Genomic DNA, 24,784 nt, shown 5'->3' with positions numbered 1-24,784 from the left:
ATTTGGATAGATGATATCATCCCAATTTCCATGCATTTAAATTATTGTGATAGAACACAAGTACTTTATTAGGGGTGGAAAAGTTCAATATTTATATATGCGAGAGCAGGTCCATCAAGGGCTCTACATACGTGACAATATCAGAATATCGATATTCAGGTCTAGTAGTAACTGGAGTTTGAGGATGTCAGATTGTTCTTGGAATGGCATAGCCCATGCAGGGTGAAATGTTTAATCAGGGATTATTGTGAATGTGAAATATTACGTGAAATTGATTTCCATATTTGTCACATATCCTAGTTTAAGCAAAGCCACAATGTGGACCTCACTACGATGTAGAAGGTAATACAAAATCATGTGAACATTCCACATCAATAGAGATATATATAAGTAATGTATTTTTGAGATCAGCTGTAACCACCTAATGCGCACAATTTAGTGAGTACTGGACACTTTAAAATGGCAACAGATTTGTGATGCAATGCTATAAATATTAAACAGAAGTCTGTTGTCGATGAAATTGTCTTGGTAATCCTCCAATTAATTTGAGTGATGTAAAAATGGTTTCCATTGTAGAGGGTAACTGACATTGATGAAGGCTAAGGAGCCGAAACGCATTTGTCAGTTTGGAGGGTTACATGTCAATAAACCAATGGAATTAATTATGAAGTGCCCAGCATTTTTGTTAAGGAGTAAAGGTGTTCCTCAAGTCTGTCCTTGTGAGCTGGCAGCATCCTCTGGGCAGAGAGCGGCAACCGAATCAGTAGTCACAAATACAAATGAAACAGTGAAAAACAGATATGTAGAAACATTTTACACAAAGTTGGAGTCTCACTGTTTAGTAACATCTTGGTTCAACTTTACTTTAACAACACATTTATAAAAAAGAACAGTTTCAAAAAATAACTCTACATCTGGACTCACAACTAGAACATGACTACTAAACACCCATCAAACAACCCATTGTTACCCAAACTCATGGGGAATTAAAAACTGCTGCAAAACTAGTGCAAGGCACATGACCAGCAAAGTAAGGAATATCATTGGATGATATACTTTTCAGTAAAATGAATAGGAAGTATACACCCACTCCTCATTCTTCAATCTTCTTTTCCAGAAATTTATGGTGAGCAGGTGTCAGATTTTGGCAGAAGATGTTTTTTGGACTGATGTGTGATGACGTTCATATTATATCATCCTAAAACCTATCACAGATAGCTGCCAATCAAGCAGAAGGAAGCTGTAGGACCATCTACAGCTATGGCAACAACAACAATTTTCAGCCAGAAAGTCTCTTATGAGGTACAGACTTCTTGATCAGATAATGCTCCAGAGTTTTCAAGAATGCCCCTGTATTGCATGGACTGTAGTGTTATAATAAGAGCTGGTGAGCAGTGTGTTACAGCTTTTCGCAATGCTGCCACAAATTATGCACTGTAATTTTTGTCCTCTTTTATATTTTTTGCACATTTCATATGACAAGTTCATAGTGAGCAGCAAGAAGGCAACAAAAAGCTGAAAGACTCTCAACTTAAATAGCAGGACAACAACACCGAAGGTGAGAGTCCATTCAAAAGTAGAATCTCAACTTCAAGATTCGGCCCCACAGTTTTCCCTGACAGCATCATACTCCATGCATTGTGTAGTTGTAGTGAGTGCTGGAGAGCAGTCCATAACCGCCCATCGCAATGCTGCAAAGAATAATAAATGTTGATTTTTTTCATTCTTGGCCTTTCTACATTAGCAGACGTCCTTACCACTCCCAGGAAACGGTCTGGTGGAGAAATTCAACCAGACCTTGAAGGGCATGATCAAGGGTCTAACAGAACCCATGAGGCGTAAGTGGGACGTCCTCTTGCCATGCCTCCTCTTTGCATACAGGGAGGTACCTCAGAAGTCTCTTGGGTACAGCCCCTTTGAGCTCCTGTATGGCCACCCTGTCAGAGGACCTCTAAGTTTGATGAAGGTGGGCTGGGAGAAAGCTCCCAGGAAAACTCCCCAGGATGTGTTTAGTTACATGCTGGCCTTCCGAAACTGAGTCCTGCCAGAAAGCTTTCGATGCCCTGCAGGCAGCCATGTGCACGGCACGCTTGCTCAAGGCACCTGACTTCTCCTAGGACTTTGTCGTGCTTCAGAGCATGGTGTGGGAGCGGTGCTCCCTCAAATGAACGAAGAGGGCCTAGATAAGCCTGTAGTCTTCCTCAGCAGGAGACTACTCCCCAGGGAACAGAGGTGGAGTGCCATTGAAAGGGAAGCTTTTTCTGTGGTCTGGGCGCTGAAGAAGCTGAGACCATACCTGTTTGGGAATCACTTCCGTATTCAGACAGACCACAGGCCCCTCAGATGGTTCATGCAAATGAGGGGTGAGAATCCAAAACTGCTGAGATGGTTCATTTCCCTACAGGGGATGGACTTTACGGTTGAACACCGCCCTGGCACAGAACAAGCCAACGCAGATGGTCTGTCCAGGTTCTTCCACCTTAGTGAAGAGAACGCCCAGGACGGTGGGTAGTTCTCCCTACTTTCAGATGGAGGGGACATGTGTTAGACTTGGCATCTTTTGGCGTGTTTCCCCTGACTATTTGCTTTCTGACCTCCGGCTTTGACTCTGTTTTTGCTGGTGTAATGTTTCTGCGCGCTTTCCTCACTGCGGTCCAGTGCTACAGTGCAAGTGCTCCTGTATAAAATGTGTTATGGATTGGTGTTTCCGTGATTGGTTTATTTGATTTATGAGTCAGTCCCTAGTAAAGTGAACTGCGTGTGCCAGGGCCTATAAATCAAAGGCTGTTAGTGGGCTGCAGCACTGGATTGTGCCACCAACGCAAACAGCCCGTAAAGTGTAACTCTGGCCTGCCATTGCAGAGCCTGTGCGCAGCCTGGGGATGCCATGTCGACTTGGCAAGTGCACACACTGACAAGTCCCTAAACCTTCCCTTTTCTACATGTGAGTCACCCCTAAGGTAGGCCCAAGGTACACCCATGGGCAGGGTGCATTGTATGTAAAAGGTAGGACATGCCCTGGTGTGAGTAGCATGTCCTGATAGTAAATTACAGCCTACTTCATTTTTCACTATTGTAAGGCTATCTGTTCTCCATAGGCCAGAAAGGGCAGTTTGATCATTACATCCTATGATCCTAACTGACTCAGGGAACATGGGTAGAAATTTGAGTTTAGTATGCCGTGTCCCTCCCCCCTAGCGGCCATCGTGGAGGGACACGGTCTTCGCCTGGTGTCCTACGCCGACGACACGCAGCTGGTCGTCTCCCTATCACGTGCACCCGGCTTTGCAGCGGACATCTTCAGGAACTGCATGCAAGACCTTGCAACCTGGATGTCCACAAACTGTTTAAAGCTGAACGGTAGCAAGACTGAGGTGCTCGTGGTGGGGGGAGGGCCCTCTGCTTGGTCGTCGGCGTGGTGGCCGCCCTGCCTGGGCGAGGTCCCCGCTCCTTGCCTTGAGGCCAGGAACCTCGGCGTGTGGCTGGACAAAGACCTTGCCTTTGGTCCCCAGATCAGCCGGGTGACGGGGGTGTGCTTCGGGGTCCTAAGAGCCTTAAGGAAAGTCTTAGACCTTCTTCCCATCACTGCTCGAAGGACGCTGGTGCACGCCCTGGTCACTTCGCGACTTGATTATGGGAACTTGCTCTATCTGGGGGCCACGAGCAAGGTCATGGGCCGCCTGCAAGTGCTCCAAAATGCCGCGGCGCGGCTTGTACTCAGGCTCCCCAGGAGGTCACCCTCCAAACCGGCTCTTCAAGCCCTCCACTGGCTTCCTGTGGAGAAGAGGGTAGAGTTCAAAGCCCTCTCCACATGCCATCGCATTCTGAGCGGTAAAGCCCCTGAGCCGCTTCAGAGTCTGGTGACCCACTACGAGCCTACTCGTAACTTACGGTCCTCTCAGACTGGGCTACTAAATGTCCCCAGAGTAAGGAAGGCGCGTATGGGAGGGAGATCTTTTAGATATCTCGCTCCCAGATGCTGGAATGTCCTACCTTCAGAACTGCGACTAGAACCATCTGAAATCCTGTTCAGGAAAAAGCTTAAAACCCACCTTTTCAGCAGGTAGCCTTCAGTGGGAGGGGGGGGGGGCAGCCACTTCACTTATCACAGCGCGGGGACACGCCAGTGGCGTCACCAGGCGCTTTACAAATGCCCAATAATAATAACATACATCTTTTAGTGAATTTGGTTTTAACATTCTGTGTTTGAAAATTCCTCTTTTATAAAGTAGGTATTTTCTCACCTAACCATCCAGCCTGCCTCTGCTGGCTTGTGTATTGTCTGTCTGGTTTGTGAGTGACAGGAGCTGGGGGAGACAGAGTGATTCAGCTGGGCTGAATAGGCACATCTACACCTAGATGGGTGGGAGGAGTAGCACCTGGGTTTGAATCGGGCTGGGCTTGCCTTCTACAATGCTGGCTCCACCTCCTGTGGTGCGTCTGAGGACCCTGGCCCACACTGACAAAGAAAGAAGGTGCACCCTGGCAGATTGCACCCCAAACTGGTTTGAACTAGGTCCAGGTCCCTCTACCTTCAGAGGACAAAAGAATTGTTGGTATAAATATTGGGGCCCAGACCACAAGACTGTAGATCTCGCTGGAATCAAGGAACCTGCCAAGAAGAAGAACTGGAAGAGCTGCCAGGAGGAGTACTGCCCCTTTGCTGTGTTGTTGCTTTGTTGGGTTGGCCTGCAGCTGCTGCTTCTGCCTTGCGCAGTAAAAGGACTGGATTGAACTTTCTCTACTTGTGCTGAGTATCTCCAAGGACCTGAAACCGAGCTGGCCTCCTGTTAAGAAGTCTCAGGGACTGCAAAGACTTCACCAACCTCTGGGTACTGCTCCTGGAACCGTTGTTTCAGTTGCCACAGAAAAGAGGGAACAGCGACCGACTCTGTCATCCGACTCTGTCGCTGTCCTTGTGTCCTGAAGGCACCGCATCGAAGCCCCGTCTCGCCCTTCACCGCCCGCCTTGGTCTCACAGACACGATTCTGGACGATCGTCACCGTGCCGCTGCTCACACCTCATTGAGAGGCACCACATCCTGCATCGCCTAGTTTCACTTCGCTGGCCTGAGCTCACCGACACAGTCGCTGCTGGCTCAACACCCGTGACCGACTCGTCACGTACAGCTGTCTGGCTCAGCCAGCGACAATTCCCGTCAACCGGCTCTGTCGCTGCATTGCAACTTGCCAGCACTGTATCGAACACCGTCTCGCCCTGCACCGCAAGCTTTGGTCTCACTGACGCAGTCTGGACGATCATCACCAAGCCGCTTCCTGCACTGCATCGAGGGACACAGCACCGTGCACCGCTTCTACTTTGCACCGTAACCACGACGGACGCCACGACCGGCTCTGTCACCTGCACTGCAACCTGCCAGCACTACCTCGCCCTGTACCGTAAGCCTTGGTCTCACCAACGTCGTCTGGATGATCGTCAATGAGCCGCTGCTCGCACCGCATCGAGGGACACCGCACCATGAACAACTTTCACTTTGCATCGCAACCTTGAAGGATGCCAAGACCATCTCGCACCTCCGTGTGAGTCGCGCTAAGAAAGGTACTGTTAACGAGTCTGTCCCGTTGTTGCTGGCCTGTACCGACGCGGTCAGTTAGAACTGTGAGACTGTTGTTTTCAGCATCGCGGTAGGCTTGGACCGAGCTACCAACTCGTATGAACTGTGTTTTCAACGTAACTTTGCAATTTAAAGACATTTTGCAACACAACTATTTTTAAAGTACTGTACTGTGGATTTTTATTGTATTTGGTCTTGTTTAAGTATATAAAAATATTGGATATTTTACTAAACTGGTGTGGTGTCCTTTTGATATGCTTACACTGTATTACTGTTGGTTATGTGCAAATGCTATACACACTGCCTCTAAGATAAGCCTGACTGCTTGTGCCAAGCTACCGAGGGGGTGACCAGGGGTTATTTTAGGAGTGTAACTCCCTTATCCTGACTAGAGTGGTGGTTTCTGCCTGGCTATGGTGCAAACCTTAGCCAACCAGAAATCCCATGTCTAACAACAAGTCAAACTGCCCCTCTACAAATAAATTCAAAGGTAACTTTTGCCAGTTATCATGATTTACTTTTTCACTTTTTAAATATAAGTCACCCGTCTGTGTTTAAATCTTCTAGTAAGTGCATTGACAACATATACAAACATACTCAGTTTTTTTAGAGAACACTGTGTTACATTTTGTAATCCCTTCTATAAAACTGTCAGCTGTAAATATATGTGTCTTGTTCTGCAACTCCTCCTCCTAAAAATGCTTCATTTTCCCTAGGATCCTGCTCATGACCAAAAAAACAAAATGCACTTCACCACACACCTTCTTCTACATCTGCCACACTACCATACCCTAAACAATAAAGCCGGAGTTTTCACATAATATAGCCTCCTACCTCAGTATGTGAAATTTAGGTATCACTCTTGATATCTAATTGCATACATGGCTCTCTAAAAACATACATTGATTTGTTACTGAGCGTGCACATGCACCAGTAAGTTTCTAAAATGGAAAGCAACATTTTTAAGATTTTCATAGCACAAAACCTTTTGCGAATGGCATACCTACATAATTTCTCAAATACTTATTCTGCTTCTAAAACATATATTCAGCATATCTCAAACAAAAGTTACACTCAAAATGAAGCTAGCACAAGAACTCTTGGGGATTCTGCACTGTTAATTCTTCTCAATTTTAAACATACCATGTTCAAATTAAAACACTATCCTCACCATATACAAGACATTTTCATCAGCCTTACCGAACATAGATCACCATATAAACATACATGCGATTTCTTAATAGATGTACACCTTCAAGCCATCTTTCCAAAAATATATACCTCTCTGCATCTTTAAGTGAACTCAAACGTTCCACCGTATATATAGCTATGTGCAAGCACAAAAACATACCTCACCATCTAAGCACATGCAAAGCGGATATATAATTTAAAAACACATTGACAAACACTTCCCAATACATAGTTAACAAGTATTACTTCTTTCTAATTCATATACAGGCAGACAAAATGTTCTCACTTTTTATTTCCCACTACACTATTTCTGTTTATGAATGTTACTATAAGTAGTCGAACTCCCAGAATGCAAATAGCAGATGAATCTATCCTGCACATGATGTTTCGACATTTAAAACATTCTTCGTTCCTCATTGCAAATTTCCACAATACTATACTGTTATTTTTCAATAAAATACACAATGCAATAAAGAGGCACTAATTCATTTTTCTGTTACTTCCCACAACATTCACCACTAACCTCTTAAACACATATCCTCTAATAGATACAGTTCATCTCATATATTTTTTCACATCACTGTGATGCACCTTTTAATACATCTTCATTTCTAATGAACATGTTAAAAATAATTACAAAGCTATATATATATATATATATATATATATATATATATATATATATATATTACCTACTGGCGGTCGCCAGTAGGTATATATAGTTAGGATTTTTTCTCTATGGGATTTTTGAAAATTCTATGTCTAATAACTTTGGCGTTTGTGGACGGAATTGGCTGAAATTTTCAGGAAAATGGCACATTTTGTTTCTGAGCAGCCTTTGAAAATTTGGGGGGGGTTCGTCAAGGGGGGGCCGAGAAAAAAGGGGGGTCCCAAAACGCGTTTTTCCCATGTTAATTTCCATAGGGCGGTTGGCCTCACTTTTAGCCCGAACGGCTGAATGGATTTGCACGAAACTTGGCAAAATTGTAGGGACTGGTAGCCCGATGTGCCTTTTGTAGGTCTCAATATATGTGCTCCAGTGGATTTTGAGAAATTAACGTTTAAAAAAAGATATATATCTGTAAGCGCGGACCGGGCAGCGGCCTAGGACGCGTACTTTTCGCGCAACGGAGCTTTGTGAAGCGAAGCTGATTGGTTCTCCGGCGTCTGTCAACATTCCAAACAGTCCGTAGTGGCCGCAAACAGTCCGTAGTGGCCGCCATCTTGTCTCTCGGTAGGATCGAGAGACAAGAGGAGGCCAAAGCGAAGGGGCAAATGACCATAAGGGGGAATAGTAGATCCTCGCTGACCCCCTAGGTTTGATGTGGAGGTTTTAAAAGGGCCCCGCGGGGCAAAAAAAAAAAAATATAATAATAATCTTACGGCTGAATGGATTTGCACGAAACTTGGCAAAATTGTAGGGACTGGTAGCCCGATGTGCCTTTGCTAGGTCTCAATATATGTGCTTCAGTGGATTTTGAGAAATTAACGTTCAAAAAAAGATATATATCTGTAACAGCGGACCGCTTCGCGTACTTTTCGCGTTACGGAGCTTTGCGAAGCGAAGCTGATTGGCTCTCCGGTGTCTGTAAACATTCCAAACAGTCCGTAGCGGCCGCCATCTTGTCTCTCGGTAGGATCGAGAGACAAGAGGAGGCCAAAGCGAAGGGGCAAATGACCATAAGGGGGCATAGTAGATCCTCGCTGATCCCCTAGGTTTGATGTGGAGGTTTTAAAAGGGCCCCGCGGGGCAAAAAAAATAAATAATAATAATAATCGAACGGCTGAATGGATTTGCACGAAACTTGGTAAAATATTAGGGACTGGTAGCCCGATGTGCCTTTGCTAGGTCTCAATATATGTGCTTCAGTGCATTTTGAGAAATTAACGTTCAAAAACAAGATATATATCTGTAACAGCGCTCCGCTTCGCGGAGATAAAATTATATCTGTATTACGTAGCTGTTGCTAGCACCAGTTAGCGACGGCTAGTAGGAGATAGCGACCATCTTGGGCCCCACTTTGCATGTGAGTGATATTTATCACTAATGACATGCAAAGTGGGCATGCCAAGATGTTAGCGACTGGAAACAGTCGCTAACATCGCTATCTCCTATTATCAACTTTTGGAAATATTCGAGATAAGCGCGAATATCTCCAAAAAGTAACAGCTGCCCTGAGCAGTTCTTAGCCATGTTATCCAATGGGAGGTGGATAACATGGCTAAGAGCATTAGCTCGGTAATGCATGAATATCGCGGAGTTTTCAGCGATATTAATGCATTGCGCTCGTTTTTTATCGTATTTGCGATAAACCTTGATAATAGCAAGGTTTATCTGCGATAATTTCTGACGGTAAAAAAATCTTTGCAATGCATCGTTAGGGATAAATATCGCTTAACTTTGGTAATATGCCCCAACGTCTGTTAACGTTCGATTCGAAGGAAATCAGGAATTGTTGAAAAACATTGTGTGCGCCATCTTGTCTTTTTTCAAATGCCACACTTTTGTCGTGCACGGCAGCCATTTTAGATGCCTTGACCAGATCCACTCTGTGCACGCTGTCGATCCTTAGCATGGCTCCCCACCCTCGCAAGCATCTCCCCCAGGCAGTGGTCACCCCCGCTCTCTGTTTTATGCATGGGTAATAAACCTCCCCCCATCTGCGCTGTTCTTCCCTGAGAATCACACCCTGTGCCCGCCCGACACCTCCCTTTCGCCCTATTCACTACCGCACCCTCTGACACTCCTTTTCCTCTGTGTCCGATTGTCCAGGCCGGTCCTAGGCTATCAGCTAGCCCTGCAGATGTAGTTTATAGCCACAGCTGTAAAGAATCACCCGTCTTCAAAGGAGTTATAGTAGATCAAGGCCCACACTCGATGAGATCCGTCACAGCAGAAGCGTTGCTATTATCTGAAAACCATCCTGTATTGTGATTGGGGAGGGGACCGAGCGTGAAGCGGAAGATTCCAGGGATGACTCTTTGTACATCAAAGTTTTTACAATTATGTGTCACATTAAAAATATATAGCACTCCGACAAAGTAGTAAGATTATAAAACTTTAATAATTTATAAATATATACAAGAAAACAAAAATAGTAATAACATATAAACATTTTTAGAGAAAAACAACGAAGTAGCGGTCGGCTGTGCGAATAGTCCCAACGCAGCACAACGTCCAGATTTCCGGCGTGGGGCGTCGCGGGGGGTGGGTGATCAGTAGCAAACTGTTGTGCGAATAGTTCCAAGGCAGCAGAACGCGCCGAAATCTAGATGACACAAAAGTGATGTCTAGTAAGTTGCCACCCAGCAAATAACGGCGTGGGGCGTCGCGGGGGGTGGGTCATCAGTAGCAAACTGTTGTGCGAATAGTTCCAAGGCAGCAGAACGATGGCACCAAGGTGATGTCCAGTAAGTTGCCGCACTGGTTTTGGTATCCTACAATGCTGCTCCGAATAACGGCGTGGAGCGCCCCGGGGGAGGCGGCGTGAACGGGCCTCTCCAGGTGGAGTCTCGTCTGTTGTAGTGGGGCGCCCCTTTACCGTTTCAGTTGCCATTCCGTCCGCTTTTGGTCCACTGTGTCAAAATCCGCCATTCAGCTGAGTTGCGCCCACTCTTGCGGTGCAGCGATAGGCGGCTGTCACAGGACTCTCAAAATGGCGGCAGGCTGTTTCCTTTTTGGGCCTGGTCCACTGAAATGGCCCTGGGACACCTTGGAAATCGGACGCTTGTCTGCTAGGTCTTGGACCCCATTCTCGAAAGCGTCCCCTCCGCCTTGAGAATTCATCAAAAGTTTTGGGGGCCCCGACTCCTGCAGGCTTCTGGTGGGGAGCGGCTGCCATGATTGCTCGCGGAATGACCACGACGGAGCTACGAGATGGTGGTGCTCTCATGGTGACGCCAGCTTCAGTCTGAAACATCCAGAAACAAGGTGGGGCTTTCATCGTTTGGGGGAAAAAAAAAGTTTTCATCCAATGAAAAGTGTTGTTTTTAGGTCATATGATCAAGCCTTCCATCATTAGGAAACCAAAAGTAAAATGAACCAATGAAAAGTTTTATAAACAAGTCACATGACCTGTTATGCGGCATAGGGTATAAAATGCGGAGAAAATACGTTGGCACGTGAGGCGGCGTCAGTAGCGGACCGATGTGCGAATAGGCCGAAGGCAACACAACGCGCCAAGATCCGGATGGCATCGAGGTGGTGTCATAGTTGAGAGTTCTGAGCAGCGGTTGTAACACTGTCTGAAGCTTATTTGCAGCTGCTGCAGCTTCACTACGCGCCAAGATCCGGATGGCACCGAGGTGGTGTGTAGGAAGTTGCCGCACTGGTGTGGCCATCCTACAATGCTGAAAGTCGGCGTGGGGCGCCCCGTTGGCCTGTGAGTTTGCGTCAGTAGCGGACCGATGTGCGAATAGGCCGAAGGCAGCACAACGCGCCAAGATCCGGATGGCACCGAGGTGGTGTCTAGTAAGTTGTCGCACTTCTGTGGCCATCCTACAATGTTGAAAGTCGGCGTGGGGCGCCCCGTTGGCCTGTGAGATGGTGTCAGTAGCGGACTGATGTGTGAATGGGGCCAAAGGCAGCGCAACAATATTTTCTACTATATTTCCGGTGTAGAAGAGACCACAAGGCGCTGAGATGCCAAGATCCGGATGGCACCGAGGTGGTGTGTAGCAAGTTGCCGCACTGGTGTGGCCATCCTACAATGCTGAAAGTCGGCGTGGGGCGCCCCGTTGGCCTGTGAGATGGCGTCAGTAGCGGACCGATGTGCGAATAGGCCGAAGGCAGCACAACAATATTTTCTGACTGACACCACAAGGCGCTGAGATGCCAAGATCCGGATGGCACCGAGGTGATGTCTAAGTTGCGGACTGATGTGCGAATGGGGCCAAAGGCAGCGTAACAATATTTTTTGTATGGAAGATACCACTAGGCGTTGAGATGCCAAGATTCGGATGGCACTGAGGTGATGTCTAGCAAGTTGGTGTGGTCATCCTACAATGCTGAAACTCGGCGTGGGTCACCCCATTAGCCTGTGAGATGGCGTCAGTAGCGGACCGATGTGCGAATAGGCCGAAGGCAGCACAACGCGCCAAGATCCGGATGTCACCGTGGTGGTTTCATAGTTGAGAGGCACTTCATCTGCAGTGGGGCGCCGAGATCCGGATGGCACCGAGGTGATGTCTAGCAAGTTGCTGTACTGGTGTGGTCATCCTACAATGCTGAAACTCGGCGTGGGTCGCCCCATTAGCCTGTGAGATGGCGTCAGTAGCGGACCGATGTGCGAATAGGCCGAAGGCAGCACAACGCGCCAAGATCCGGATGTCACCGTGGTGGTTTCATAGTTGAGAGGCACTTCATCTGCAGTGGGGCGCCGAGATCCGGATGGCACCGAGGTGATGTCTAGCAAGTTGCTGTACTGGTGTGGTCATCCTACAATGCTGAAACTCGGCGTGGGTCGCCCCATTAGCCTGTGAGATGGCGTCAGTAGCGGACCGATGTGCGAATAGGCCGAAGGCAGCACAACGCGCCAAGATCCGGATGTCACCGTGGTGGTTTCATAGTTGAGAGGCACTTCATCTGCAGTGGGGCGCCGAGATCCGGATGGCACCGAGGTGATGTCTAGCAAGTTGCTGTACTTGTGTGGTCATCCTACAATGCTGAAACTCGGCGTGGGTCGCCCCATTAGCCTGTGAGATAGCTGTTCTTTGGATTTGGGCCTGGCTCGTCTGCTGTAGTGGGGCGCCCCTTTACCGTTTCAGTTGCCATTCAGCTGAGTTTCGGCTGCTCTTGATGCTACAGCGACAGGCGGCTGCAACAGGACTCTCAAAATGGCGGCCTGTTCTTTGGATTTGGGCCTGGTCCACTAAAATGGCCCTGGGACACCTTAGAACTCGGACGCTCGATTTTTTTTTCCTTTCCTGTACATGCAAAAAAAGGTAAATGCCCGGTACGTTACACGCTTCATCTGCCACGATGAACTCTCCAGAGGAACCGAAAAAAAATATAGTTGTGGTAACTATACCATGCATCGTCATATGGAGAGGTGGCACCAATTAATTATAGTGCTGCATAAAAGAGAGATTTGGAGGAGAACCCCTGACCTGCTAGTACATTCATCAAAGAAGTGGCACTGAGAGCTTCAGAGGCAAGGGAAACGGTCCCAAATTTTTAGAAGAACTTTGGAAAGATTAAAATGACATGTTTAGATTGTGGCAAATTAATTTCATGTGGACAGATGAGTGTTACTCTAATAAATACAGCATATGAACATCATCATAGTCGATGGTTGGTAGAGACATTTTGACTATATCCTGGACCTGCCCGTCCTCGCCCAAAATGGCGCCGGAATAAATGGGACTCGTAACTCCTTGTTGTGTACTGGTTGCAGAACCTTGAAATCACGAGATACGTATGCAGTTTTGAAGCACATGGCGGGCGGGGACGAGAATTGATTGAATATTTCGACATCCCTATTGATATTAAGTTCTGATGTGTTATTGATTACTGTACTGTTGAAAGTTCGAATTAACGTCACCCATGGTACTTGCCCGCAAATGTATATCTAGATAATTTTATTGTAACTGGCCCTGTCGTATTTTAATTATAAAATGTACGTCCACCGATTCCGTAACTGTTAGACACCTTAGTTCTTGCAACCTAATGGCCCGCCCGTTACGTTCCTCTACAGTGTAAATGTCTACTCATCACATACGATTACAGTTTGCTCCGTGGCCGGCCCACGTGGTTATAGGCTCGTATTTGTATAATGAAATTTTCACAATAAAGGTTTTTAAAAGAAAACATGGTAGTAGTATATACATTGGTAAAGTTTGTAATAATAGTCACTGTTTTAGAATCATTAAAAGGCAAGTGAAATAAAGCAGACCAATTACATGAAGGGTAAAAGGTATAATACGAAGGAACGCAGTAAAGATAAATGGTCAAGGGCTGTTGTGTTTTCTATTCCTGCAACATAAAGTGATCGATAAGAATCTCATATTCAGGCGTATCGGCGACTAAGACAGCAGGTCGACCCTCTTTTGCTCAACGGCTCCATCATGGGACGAAGAAACGCTCTTTTTCTCGAAAAAAGAATATATTTTACTTGCAGGACAGTTGTAAAATTTCCGGGAAAATACATTAGTCTGGAACATTATAACATATATTTAAGAAAAAATAATGTTCGGAAGTAATGAAAAGCGTAATTTTTAGGTCATATGACCAAGCCTTTCATCATTACAATAAGAAAAGTAAAATGAACCAATGAAAAGTTTTATTAACAAGTCACATGACTTGTTATGCTTACGTTACGCGCTGCGCGCCCCGGATGACTTCCGGATGCGCTAACGCGGCGCGTCATATGACGCATTACGCGACAACGCAGGTCCAGAATATAGTCAAAATGTCTCCACCAACCAGCGGTCGGAACACAACCCCTTTCAGCAGGCTAAATAGTTCTGTTAAATGACAACAGAAGGGACAGGCAACAAGAACCATCAGTCAAAGAGGGGAGGGCTAGTTCTTCTCTACCGGGTTACATTGGGGCGCTACCGGAACTGATCGAATTGGTAGTCTACAGTGTTTCTGGATGTTTCAGACTGAAGCTGGGGTTAGCATGAGAGCAGCATCATTTCGTAGCTCCGTCGTGGCCATTCCGCAACCAATCATGGCAGCCGCTCTTTATCGTTATTTTGGGCGGGGTGGGTGGCGGAGCCGAGCTGTTTTGCAGCCATCATTGTGTGGAGTTCAGTTCATCTCACTAGTTTTGTATTTGTCATGAGGGGTTGTTCCTAATGTTTCTATTTTAGCGAGGTCAAAAAGAGATCCCATTAGTGGCCTACTGATTTTGCTCGATTCCTTTTCTTTTTTTTACACGATTTTTCGTTATCTGCAAAGACTAAACAGAGTATTGCGACTCTGTGTTTGTTTGTAAATAGAGAATGAACCAAAGAGAACTAATTCTAAAACAGTAAATACTTGGATAACAATCAATCAAATGGAGAGAGAAGCAGGCACGACGGATTACAACGGGGGCAAAGGCCTGCGTTAACTACCTTTCACTATCTGCAAAGAGAGAGTACTCCTAATAGAAATGAGGGGGGGGGGGCACCATTCAAAGCAGATCAGTGTGCATAAACACGAAAATGTTTTCACTTACCACGTACTTGACATTCGACAGCTTATGATATTTGCTATTAAAAAACCATTGAAATTCACTGAAAAAACCATAGGTTATAGACCATATATAGTTAGGAATTAGCATTTACAAAACCTTGAAAATTCACTGAAAAAACCATAGGTTATAGACCATATATAGTTAGGAATTAGCATTTAAAAAACCTTATTTTACTCACACAAAACCATTGAAATTCCATATATAGTTAGTTGCACTAACTATATATTGCGCACCCGCAATCCACTGCTGATCATGTCACATATTACATCATTCATGACATGGTCAGTGACATCACTGATGACATCACTGATGACATCTCAAATGACATCACTGATGACATCACTGATGACATCTCATTTGACATCAATGACCACATCACTGATGATATTATTCATGTGACAATACAATGCATCTCTTCACATTTTAATATAACCTCTGTTTCACCCAGTGTTAAAAACAGAGTATAATTTTTGAAACCATTGACACACCAATACTAGTTACTACATACGTACTCACTGATTCCTACGTCTACACACACATTCACTCATTCACCCATACAATCATTCATACATACAATCACTCATGTTTACAACACAATCATATGCACTCATACACCTATACAGACACTCACACTCTGCCACTCATCCATGGAGTTACTCACACACCTAGTCAGTCCTGTAAAGAATCAATCACACTTCCATTTTCTACTCTATACAGTTAAACATAGAGCACCTTACGTTTTCAACCATATACTAACACATACTTACTCTCTTATACAATCATTGATACAAGTACACATTGATCTGTACAGAGTCACACACCTCCCATCCAGCCACACACACACTCAGTCTCCCATGCAAATACTTGGGCAATCAATCAATAACCCATATAGTTACTCATATAGCTACTGATCAACACATGCAGCAGTTTACAGAACAACAGACATAATGATGCACAAATTAAGACAGTTTAGTCACTAACCCATGCACTCAGTGAGACACATTTAATCACTCACTCATACATTCAGTCATGCACCTACTAAATCCTTCGTCCAGACACTTATACATCCACTCATTCTTCAATATGTAAGACATATTTTAACTTTACAGAAACATAGTCACTGGATGTTGTCATCAGTGATGTCATCAGTGATGTCATTTGAGATGTCATCAGTGATGTCATCAGTGATGTCACTGACCATGTCATGAATGATGTAATATGTGACATGATCAGCAGTGGATTGCGGGTGCGCAATATATAGTTAGTGCAACTAACTATATATGGAATTTCAATGGTTTTGTGTGAGTAAAATAAGGTTTTTTAAATGCTAATTCCTAACTATATATGGTCTATAACCTATGGTTTTTTCAGTGAATATATATATATATATATACATATACATACACACACACACACCAGTGAATTGAGGTTGCAGATTACATTGTTGTTTTGGCTCTTTCTGGATCATTTTTACACTGTTAAGATCTGTAAAAACTAAGCACAGGAATGGTACGTCACTCTCATACAAAGCAACTCTCAAATGGCAACCTCTTCAACTTTCCACTCTATCATCATGAGAAAGGCAGCAAATGAAACCATGTCTTTCATTTAGAATACTGCATCTCCACTTGTGAATGGTTAGCATCAGTTAACCCTTTCTCTCTCCTTCAAAATGAGGTTCCTGTTAGCAAGTTTTCTCAATGTATTCGCGATAATTGTGGCGTAATCGTGAAAAAAGGGAGTTAAAACTAAGATTGAGCTTCGGTTTTTCTTTATTTAAATACTTCACAACAGTTTATTACATAGTCCTGAGATGGAAAATTAAACTTGCTATCACTTACAATGTGTCATCACTCCTCAACTTTTTAAAAACTGTTCTGTTTCTTTTACACATTTTCCCCCATTATAGTCAGTGTACCTAGCAACCCACTGAAACCAGTAGGTCACAAGTTCACATCACATTCTAGAAGAAACATGCTGCTTCCAAATAAGATACTGCAGATGTGCTTTACTCCACAGATTCAAAAGCATATCCATGCCTGTATTTCATTTCTTTGTTAAACAACAGCCAGTAATACGACTTCTTGCTAAGGCATCCAACACACTACCTAATTTTATTCACTTTCATGTTGACGGCATCCCATGAAATATATATATTTTATAAAGAAATCAAAAACCTCCATTTCAACTTCTTTTCCTTTGGAAAAGTACCTCATTTAACTCCAGCCTTCTCTTCACAACTATTGCTCCTTCATTTCAAAATGCTTAGAGTATAGATTGTGGGCTACAGCTATATCTATTGGACTAAAGAGGAAGCAAAAAAGAGAGGTATTGACATGGACTTGGGTTTGCCAAATATGAAGATTACTAGGTTTGGCCAGAGAGGGTTAAAGTTTCATCAGTTGCTGGCTTTCATCAAATCCATTGTGGATTCCCAAGCTCCTCACCTCATGATTGTGGACTGTGGTGGCAATGACCTAGGCACATTAACTGGGGGAGGGCTGGAAATCCTAATAAAGCAAACCTTTGCAGAAGTGATGTCACCTTTCCCTCACACTGTCTTGGTGAACTCTAATATATCCCAAAGACAGAAATGTAAGTGGTCAAAGCAGTTCTGTGCACAAATTGACAAAGCCATAAAATATGCTAATAAAACTGTTTCTGCATTCCTCAGAGACCATTGCATGAGCTGTATCTATAACAACAATCTGCTTTTTGTCGCATGGAATTTATAGAAATGATGGAGTGCACTTTACAGATGAAAGCAACAGGGTGTTTCTAATTAACCTAAACTCTGCATATGGTTTCATGTTTAGCAGCCATATACACATAGCCAATGCAATGGCTCTTGTCAGAGCCACCCTAGTACTTGAAAAATGGTGAAATTTTTTCCGAAAGGTTTTTATTTTACATTTTTGACAATCTTCGCAACGAGGTTGCAATCTCTGTGAATATGTTGCAAAAGCGAAAAACAAAAGGAGACATTCAATGACCACCAACACATCCACAATTAGTATGTAAAAATATCCATTCTGAACATAGTACTGCACATATTACTATATACACACTTCCTTCAAAGCATGTTTCTTTAAAAACCATGGTTCAGACCTATTTTTCGTTTTCGCGGTTATTCCAGGAATTGCGACATCGCAGTTAACCATGACAATCTCGTTTTTTCCATAAAATCAGAACACATGTTGTTGTATATGATTTTAGGACCTTAGTGTAATATTTCTGACTCATGCCCATATATAGGTATAAATCACCCTATCCTTATATAGGCATAGAAATCATAACCATATTAATACTTAGCCTATGCAGTCCAAATATGGCAGGGCTACTTCCACTAGTTCTTAAAATCCACAACAATTTCTTGGAAAAACCCGCCTTCAGTAGTCAGGGACTTCCCCTTACTTGAATATTAATTTAACCAAGAAATCATGGAGTTTTCAAAGAACTGAGTCTTTGATGACGTTATTATGTCCAACCTTACGTCAAACTCTGCACCTTCAAGGTATAAATATGCCCACACTTGCCCAGGCAAACACACGGTGGTTTGGAGCAGTGCGACTGTCTACCTACACGACACAGCTCGCCACCGCATATGCCGTAGGAAGCCGACCCTCCAGCAGACGCACTGAGAGAGACGCTGTCTTTTCTCTTGCCGAGAAATGCAGCTCCAGTGTTTCCAAGCTACCTTTGCAGGTTGTTGGGAAATCGAGTCCTGAGAGAGAGAGAGATACCAGACCTCCTTCATTCAAAACCAAGGTATGGAGCTGATTAAACCTTTAGAGAATTCTTGGAGAGATTCTTGGCAAAAAGATTACTGAAACTAAGCTGCACCTCACTTACTTCTTCCCTTGTACTAGACCTAGGTTAGGTACACCGGGGTAGGAATATTTTAGAAGCACCAGTTAGGTACTTTTAGTCTTAATTTATCAATGTATGTATTCTATGTATTTTATGGCTTAAAAACCATATCATGTTTTTACAGTATTATTTTATAATACTCATCGTACTGTACGCATTGTACTGTGCAACCAGTATTACGATTGTAGCAGTTCATTTCCTCTGCATGAGAAAGAAGACTGTTCAATAAATACCTTTTCTTGAAAACGCCTGTCTCTCTATTTCTCTGCACCTCTGGTGAAACGAAGCATGGAGATTGACTGAGTGAAATAACTATCTATTGTTTCCGCGACTCTAGAGATACATTTCTTATTCTTGGCAAACAAAGTTGTCATGTTTATGCGGTTGTCAGAGACTAATCCCTTCTTGTGAATTCAAGAAAGTTTCTAGTGACCTCTGAGCTAGCTGGCACTCATAATTAAGTCTAATATATTCGATAGAGACCTAGTAGACCTCAGTCCTACGTCAAATTTATAGTATATGTTATTACAATGCGCAGAGCCTATTGGGAATATAGGAACCACACTACAATATGTTCACATATATTACAGTATTTTACACACCAGGTGTTTATCACTCTAGACTTCAAACACATGTTTTTCAAGTGTATTCTACATCAACCATCTCTAAAACCTATTTTACCTTTTCGCAGTGAGGCCGGAGATCACAATGGCGCTAGTCAACAAGATCCCTGCGGATATGTCATGAAAAGAGAAAGCAAATGCAGGAAGTCAATAGCCACCACCACATAAAAAAATGATAACTATATGATTAATTCTAAATATCACAGTTCCTAACTCACACTATATAAATAACTCCATTAAAAAAATTCAGAATCTCAGTATCTCTATAACAATGTGTATCAATGATTCACTGATATCTTTTTTTTAATTCACATCAATCTTTTTGATGCCTTAACAATAGTCACAGTGTCCCTGCAATGGTACACGGGTGCCACACTCGCAGTCGCGGTATTGCCGTGAATATCGAAGGCAATCAAAAAAACAATTTTGGACACATAACTTGTGTCACTAATACCCCCATTTCTCAGAAATGGGATCAGAGTACTTCTACTCTGACTTCTTATGTTAAGCTATTTCAGAAATGTTCAGCCTCAGGAACCATTTCTGATCAATAAAATGGCAACCGCAACTGTCTGTTCAGGTTCCGCCCAGCCAATCAGAGCGTTCCTGTTGGTGCGTGCATTCACGATTACTTGCAAAACTGTTGTGAAATTTCCAGAACCAGAGATATCACCATCATTTTCAGCTTCAATTTCTCAAAAACAACTGAACAGATTTACACCAAATAGTCAAAAGGCACTTCCTTGAAGCAACATCTTCCTCCCTGGCAAATTTGGTATAAGTCCGTTTAGCAGTACGGGCTATACGTGTGGCTAAAGGTTCCTATGGGAATTAACATTACAAATGCACCTTTATTTTGCACACCAGATTTACGGTCCCCATTGAATTACCCCCAAACCTTCAATGACAACCAGAACCTACCTTGACAATTTATTTAGAAAATTTCATGAAGATTGGTCAAACAACAACAAAGCTATAGGCTAGCCAAAAAATGCTTTACCAATGGAAACTATGAGGTGCCGGGTTTTTAGGAACCCGGTGGTGCCAGGGGATAACACCCGAAGACCTCTGAGTTCCCCCTTGTTTCGGACCACAGAAACTCTGAGTCTTCTAGTCGCAGTCAGAGATCAAGTTTTATTGGTAGCTACCAAGTAACAAGTGTCCTAGAAGCACGATAAACACGGATCATGTGTTCTCAGGAGACTGTTCGTTTTTACAGAACAAGCCTTCTCCTTATATACAGAAATAATAGCTGCAAGCAAGAATTCTTGAGTTTATGATATGGCTGTAAACATATTTCTACAATAATACAAAGAGCGAAGTCATGTAAGCAAGCCCACATTTTAGATGTCCAGTTCGTGATAGATTACCCAGCCAGTCCCGGAACTCCCATCAGATATCGATGAAACACCAATAAAGGAAGGTACCACCCAGTCATAAAACTGGCCATAAACAAGGAATACGGACAGGTGCATGTTTGTAGAAAGCATGGTCTGTATGTAGTGAATGGTTTGAGGAATGTTATGTATCGATGCTATCGTATTTGGCCACTGGGCAAGGGGCTGCCCAAACAGGTTTGGCTAAAGGCAATGGAGTCGGTTGGGACAGGTCAGGGGGAAGTCAGGGAAGGTGGACGTGTCCTTTTAGATCAAGCTCAACCTTTAATTGACTTATCATGAGGGCAAGACGTAAGATGGATGTCGTTCACAAAATGGAGTCTAAGGGGTCGGGACGGAAACTACGATTTAGGGGTGTTGGCGACCCTCGATTATGACGCAAATGTATAGGAATGATGTCCTAGTCATTATCGGTTCGCTGACACCAAATTCGACATGGTACGTTGATATTTTGTGACACGGGTATTGGACCTCGATATCGGGATAACAACAGGGTCCAGATTTTCAGAACCAGAGACCCTCCTTTTGCCCTTATGTAAGGCAATAATTCATGTTAATCTGAGTCCAAATCCGTATGAAGGAATTCGTGGAGATGCTGCTGTAACATCATTCTGTTGCTCAGTTCGTCCCTTGACACAGGCTTCCGTACACATGAAGTAGCACAGAGGCCACAGAGTGCAGGAGCGCACTGTATACACAGGCAGAACATAAACAGAAGTGCTAAGATCATCCCAATGAAGATCAGTGTTTTCCATCCCCAGGCAGTGATCAGTTCCCAGAACCACCCTAGCAAGGACCAATCTCCTTTTTCCACGTGGAGGGAACCAGATATTTCGTGTAGTTTAGAGATGGCTTGGTACACTGTCGGTGCGTTATCAGGGATGAAAATGCAACAACTAGATTGGATCACTCTACACACACCACCACGATCGGCGAGTATGATATCTAGGGCAACTCGGTTCTGAAGGGTCATAAGTCGATCCGACTGAAGCTCGGTCGTTAAATTGCCTAGGGCTCCAGCCGTTGTAATCACGGCGGATTCGACTATCCTTGATAACTGGCGAATATTCCTGCTGTTCACCATAGGCCCCCAAAATGGCAGAAAACCCTTTGCGAAGTCAGCGAATTCCTGACCCGCGGTGGGCAAGGTCAGTGACTCAAGGAGTTCATTAACTAGCTGACCATGTTGTGTCTGTGCACCATGTGATGTAAGGAAACCACGTTCTCGCCACAATCTCCCAAAACCGTGAGCCACACCAAAGGCGTACTGGCTGTCAGTGTACACATTCACTCGCTTTCCTTTTGCTAACACACACGCTCTTGTAAGTGCAATAAGTTCTGCAGCTTGTGCAGAATTGTGGGAAATGCGCGCGGTCTCTATAATGGTGTGTAATGTCGTTACGGCATATGCTGCAGTCGTATCACCATTCGGCAACTTGAAACATGAACCATCAACCCATAAAGTATCATTGCATTCAGGAAGGGGAGTGTCCTGTAAGTCTACTCTCCCTTTTGTCTCTTCTTCTGTCCTAAAGCAGCAGTCATGTTTATCAATCTCGTCTGTTTCTGTCGGAATGGGTAATAACGTTGCGGGGTTCAGTGTATCACACCTCTTTATGTGGATGTGACTTGCTAGCAGTGTAAGTTCGTAACTGGATAGTCGAGCGCTAGTAAGATGTTGTGTCTTCGTCCTGTTTAGCAAAATGTCTACTGCATGTGGAACCATAACGATCAGAGTATTATTCATGACTAATCCAGCAGACTGTCGAATGCAGACAGCTGCTGCGGCGGTAGCCCTCAGACAACTTGGTAGGGCTTTAGCCACAGGGTCTAGAGTTGCCGAAAAATACGCGCATGGGTGCTGTTTGTCCCCAAAGTGTTGTGTTAAGACTGATAATGCACAACCTTCCTTCTCATGGACGTATAATGTAAAAGGCTTACTGTAGTTGGGGTTTCCCAACACAGGAGCCGAACACAATGCATCACCCAACTCGTGGAAACTCGTCTGACAGTCGTCAGACCAGGGCATAGGATTGGGCGTGTCTTTACAGAGTAGCGCCAGTAAGGGTTTAGCTAGTAGTGAGAAATTCGGTATCCATTGTCTACAGTACGACGTAATGCCCAAGAAGGCTCGAACCTCTCTCTGTGTCTTTGGGGCACTCAGTTCTGCTATTGCCTGTATTCTTTCTGGCGTCAGTCTCCTTCCCTCCTTCGATAAGATGTGACCTAGGTAGGTTACTTCTTGTCGACAAAATTGTAGTTTGGAAAGAGATACTTTGTGATTCATGTCACATAAGTGACGCAACAATGACAGTGTAGCTTGTTTGCAAATTTCTTCAGTGTCTGCGGCGATCAGCAGATCGTCGACATACTGAATCAGAGTTGACCCATCTGGTAGAACAATGGTGTCGAGTTGTGTTTTCAGGGCCTGACTGAATATTGATGGGCTTTCGCAGTAGCCTTGAGGAGCGCACTTGAAGCGAAAGCTTCGTCCTCCTAAATTGAAACCGAAAAGATCTCTACTCTCCTCAGCAATCGGGATGCTAAAGAAAGCGTTCTTCAAGTCGATCACCGAGAACCAATTTGCTGAAGCTGGAACCATTGTCAATAAAGCAGTAATGTCGGGGACAACTGGAAACTGTGGGATAACTACCTTATTCACTTCTCTGAGGTCGATCACGAACCTGTATACAGGCGGTTGTGAAGGATCAGTACGTTTTAAGACGGGCAAAACTGGACTGTTACAAACATTTCCTGTTGTTTCTTCGATGACGTCTTTATCAATTAGGTCATAAACAATCGTCAATAACGCTCTTTCACATTCACCAGATATCTTATATTGGGGAATACGTGGCAAACTAACGTTGGCTTTCAAAGTTATGACATACGGTGCTATCTCCAAACGACCTACATCATTAGAACCATTAGCCCAAAGTATATCAGGAAGTGATAACAATTCAGTTGGAATATTTTCCTTTGACAAATACATTGGAGAAACGACCTTCTTGCCTAAAGTGAGTTGTACTCCCAAGGGGGAACAGTACAAAGTCGCATACAACCTTTTTAGTAAATCCAAACCCAGCAAGTTTTCACCGCAACCTGTTGTCAAAATGAGGGGTGCTTCTAATTCGCATGGGCCAACAGAAAGGGATATAGGACTAGAGATCGGGTTTCTAACAGGGGCGCCAGAGAAACCTACTGAGACATTCATTTTGCCAGACAAGGGTGCGCCAGGAAGTTTCGAGTGCATAATAGAACTTTTTGTAGCAGCAGTATCCAGCAGAAATGGCTCTGACACTCCTGAGGTAATCACCTCGACATAAGGTCCATTCTGATCTACTGGAACTGAAACAACTCCCTCTCTTTGTCCATGGCTGTCCTAGCAATCATTACCCTCATTTTCGTGTTTGGTGTAATAGTCGTCAGCATAGTACTGAGCTGACTTGGACGATGCATTATTCTGTTGGTCAAAGCTGTTCATAGAATTCTGAGGCGGAAAAGAAGTTGTATTCTGAGTGAGATTTCCACGGCCCCTACCTCTAGGGGCATGCTGAACACCTCTTCCCCTTACACCTGAAGAACCGTTTAAACGTCGCGCAAGAGCCGGACAATTTCCCTTAAAATGACCCTCTTCCTTGCAATACGCACATTGATTCGGGCCATATGTAGGACGCTGATGGGAAAACTCGTTTCCTTGCGCGTTTCTCGAATACTGCTGTTGTGGTTGATAATTGGGTTGACTAGCCGGGCGAGGCGGATAGGCCTGCTGGAGAAGAACCTTAGTTTTCAAATCTTTCGTCTTCTTATCTGCTTTATCTAGCTCGTCTCTACGCCTATTTTCATAGTACTGGGCTGTAGCTAAAATCTGCGCCGACGTGGAGACAGCCCAAGCACTCTCCGAATCTTTCAGTTTATTACATAGTTCAGGAAGCAAATTATGTACA

The sequence above is a fragment of the Lissotriton helveticus genome, chromosome 8 (genome assembly GCF_964261635.1).
Source record: "Lissotriton helveticus chromosome 8, aLisHel1.1, whole genome shotgun sequence".
Lineage (NCBI taxonomy): Eukaryota > Metazoa > Chordata > Amphibia > Caudata > Salamandridae > Lissotriton > Lissotriton helveticus.
Note: the sequence above shows the minus strand (reverse complement) of the source record.